Source organism: Propithecus coquereli, unplaced genomic scaffold (assembly GCF_000956105.1).
Source record: "Propithecus coquereli isolate 6110/MARCELLA unplaced genomic scaffold, Pcoq_1.0 Scaffold290, whole genome shotgun sequence".
Lineage (NCBI taxonomy): Eukaryota > Metazoa > Chordata > Mammalia > Primates > Indriidae > Propithecus > Propithecus coquereli.
The window spans coordinates 96,182-100,243 of record NW_012148508.1 but is presented as its reverse complement, the minus strand read 5'-3'; positions in this window follow the sequence as shown (position 1 = coordinate 100,243).

The window sequence follows — 4,062 nt, the reverse complement described above, 5'->3', positions numbered from 1 at the left end:
GGGGGAGAAGGGGATGGGTATATGCACACCTAATGGGTGTGGTGCACACTGTCTGGGGGATGGACTCGCTTGAAGCTCTGACTTGGGAAGGGCAAAGGCAATATATGTAACCTAAACATTTGTACCCCTGTAATATGCTGAAATAAAAAAAAATAGAAATTCATCTGGCTTTCTCAAGGCCAAATGGGTCTTACTTAGCTTTGTATTTCCAGTGCCTGTGTACAGAAAGGACTCAATAAGTGTTTGTTTTAAAAAATAATTTCAGTATATACATGAGAATAAGATTTAGATGCAGCCAGAATTTACACACTGAAAGCAATTGAGCATTTATTCAAATCTAAATTATTTAAAATCACATAGCACCTACATGGTAGCCTCTGAAGACCTGCCAAGATTTGAACCCGGCTCTGTTCAATGCCAAAACCCATGTTCTTTCTACCATGTTGTGCTGGAGCTATGGGAAGGTACCAAAGAAGGAGGGAAGGTTTCTGAAGGAGATTATTGATTTTAACATCTGCAAGTGCCTGGGAAGAAGCTGGTCTAGAGAAATGATAACAGAAGCAAGGAGAAACAGAAATAAAATTCCATTCCTGTAGGCTTTGTAATGTCCAGAGTTCACTGGGCTATAACCATGCCAGGAGAGCATTCCTGTTATACTTCCTCAAATCATTCACCACAGCTGAGATAAGAAAGCAAAGGCACATGCTCTATTTTGAAACAAAACTATAGATTCCATGAGAGAAATTCAAGTTTTGCTTCCCACCACATCCAGCACATAGCGGGCACTGGATAAATACTTAATGAACAAAAGAACATGAAACCAAAGCAATTATGTTGCTGGAGTGAAATTTTCAGCTTTCCTCACGAAGTTGTGAGATCTCAAATCCTAGCTGGCTTAATTTTTACCTCAGAGTTCTCAAGGGTTGTGATGGAGGTAAAAACAGAACTTGTCTGGAGGAATAATTCTTATTTTGAATTGTATCCCTGACATTTTGTGTGGTAAAAAGGAATTTTCCGAGAGGTCTCTTAAATACTTCACATCTCCAGGCGGTGGTACTTCAATATCTTTTAAAATATGAAAAGCTTTTCCCCCACAATCTTCCACCTGGCTCTCCCCCAGGGTGACTTGCTGAACTGCACAGCATCTCTGCTGCACCTGCGTTTGATCTCGCACGCACCGAACTGCAGTCCCTGGCCTTGGACTAAAGACAACTTCCAGCACTTACATAAAGGCTACTTTGAGCACTCTGCCAAGGACTCGGGAGACAGTTTTTTCAAAGAAACAAATACATTTGGTTCCCAGAGTTAGCATGAGGCCAGGCAAATTTTTTTCCCCTACTTGTTCTTTTCCTCTGTCTCAGTCTGAGATGTAGCTAATTATATATATAGTGGGGCTTGAGGGAGCAGCCTCCCGAATCATTTCTTCACACAGACTATGGGCTAGAAGGAAATCTAGGTCAACGTTTTTGTCCAGAAATGCAAATTAAAATAATAGCCTCTGCCTGCATGTCAGGGCTAACAAGCTTGAAAACACGGTGGCAACACAGCAGATGTAGTTCAAAGGCTCAGAACTGGTAAAAATGTACTCTTTCATCTTGGGCGATAGAAATGGAATTTTCTGAGGCTTTGCACATTGTGCCAAAATGCTTTTGATGTTAAATCCCTGAAGTGTTCTACCTAAAACAAGAAGGTCTATGTGTCAGGATCAAACTTCCATTGGCCTTGAAGATAATCTGAGTGCCTGGTTTCCTAATAGTATAGTGTTGCCATCAGTTCTAGGACAGGAGCTATGCTCAGTAGCATGCTACACCCTAGATGCAAATAAGCAGACTCTGTTACTAGATTTGATCTATGCACCAGGGTTGGTCAATGTCTAAGAATATAAGGGCATGTGTCTGGTAGAATTTGGAATAGCTTGGGTGGCATCCATTCACATAGGAATGAATATAAATGGAGAAATCGTCAGTGTGGCCTCTTTTCTACCTACTGTCATCTTGAGACTTTTCTTAGCCTAGTATCAGGGGTCATCCTACCCTGGTATGATCTCATTCTACATTTTTGCTGACTTCACATTACCTTTCAAATTATGTAACTTTTAAAGAACTAATTTTCTGTATGTGTATTATGGGACCAACATTCTGCTAAGAGCTTTACAAATATTTTTTTGCATTCCTCATTCGTTCAAAAACTATGTATTGAGCACCTGCTATGTGTCATGTATTATTTCAGACCCTGTTGATAAAGTTGCACAAAGCTGATGTGCAAGTGAAGAGATGGAAATAATATCAAAGTGTAACTCATTAATTAATCCCAGAAAATAAGTGAGAATGAGAAAGTAGACTCAGTTACGTCCAAAGAGGGTGTAGGGAGGAGCATTTCATAGAGGTGTTTAGGAAAAGCCTCTCTTAACAGCTATCTGAATTATGGAAGGTATGAGTCATGCAAAAATCCAGGGAGGGAATCTTCTCAGCAGAGAGGACAAGGAGGCCAAACGCCCTTAGTTGTCTTCCATTTGGTGCATTTGAGAAATGACTTGACACAGTGAGGAAAAAAGTGATAGGAGATGAAGACAAACAGGAAGTCAGGAACTTAATCATGCAGGGCCTTGGAGGTTGCGGTAAGGGGTCTGCATTTCACTCTAAAGACAACGGGGAGTTTACCTGAATATTTTAAATATCATTACATTGGCTGTGGCTGTAGTGGGGAGAATCAATGGTGGTAAGCAGGAGTAGAAAGAGAGAGATAGAACTCTTGCAGAAGTTCAGGTCAGAGGTGACAGGGTGGTGAGGTGTATTTGGGATGGATTCGAAGGCATAGCTAGAGAGCCATGCCCATTTGCTCACACAATAGCTCTTGGAGATGAGGAAATTGAGATGATGGGGCAGAGTTGTGTATCTGAAGGTGGATCTGATAAGTTAACCTTATGATAATCCAGACAAGTGAAAAAGAAAAAAGAAAAAGAAATTTGGCAGGGAAATTCGACTCTTGTAAATTCAAGAGGGGGATTGGGGCATTTAGGGAGATAATTTGGGTTTAAACAGCTCAGCTTCGATTAATACCTGGAAATTTCCAAGGAAAGTTTCTATTCTGGCTGATTCTTACAGATAATGGCCACATCGTCCCTTGACTCAGTGTATTTCTGCCCCAAGGAAGTCTCAGAAACTCCACAGTTTGCTTCTTACTTACTAAGATTGTTCATGTTATCATTTGATGTTTGTCTCTCTCTCTTTGCTGATGAGTCAACAGAAAAAAATGCTTTTACAAACTTTTATAGCTGCCTTTGTTGCTTTGTGTTGACAAGGAGAGAATGCTGTTGGCAAAATCTGCTGCAGCTGGCTGTTTGTTTTCTTAGAGCACCCAAAGGTGAATATAAATAATTTAAAATACCTTTTATGATCTATAGCTCAGTATCTGGGAGACAAAATTAAAGGAATCGAGCTAAAATTGAAGAGGGAGAAACATAAAAGAATTTGAAGGAAAACATAAAATTTGATTTGGCATAACAAACATTTATTGAGCACTCACAGTGTGCAAGAACCACAAAAAAGGACTAAAAACCTGTATCTACTGAGTGTTATGTGCCTATATGCACTTGAATCCTAAAAAGACAATGCAATAAGTACAAGTATTATTGTCATTTTTAGATGAAGAAATGAGTAGGTTTAGAGATTTTAGGGCAATTGCTCTTAACCCACATCTAGAAAATAGCTCAGAGTGGACCTTGGCTTGTGCCAGCCTGATTCTAAGGTGATGTTCTCAGTGACCATGGGGACTCAATTCAGGGGCTCTTTAAGAGTCTACTGTCTGGTGGTACAGGCTGGAGAAAGGCTGTTAACATCCAGAATGATTTAGGGTCATTGAGTGAAGTTACCTGGAAGAGCTGTCATTTATGGTGGGATTGGAGGAAAGCATATGATTTAAATGAGAAGAGGGTGGATCTTCTCAGAATAAAATGATGGATAAAAAGTAAAGAATCCAGGCTATTGTATAATGAGTTTTCTCTGAGTGTCAAGCAATATTTTTTGCACATTTATTTATTTTGACATTCATATATAATATATA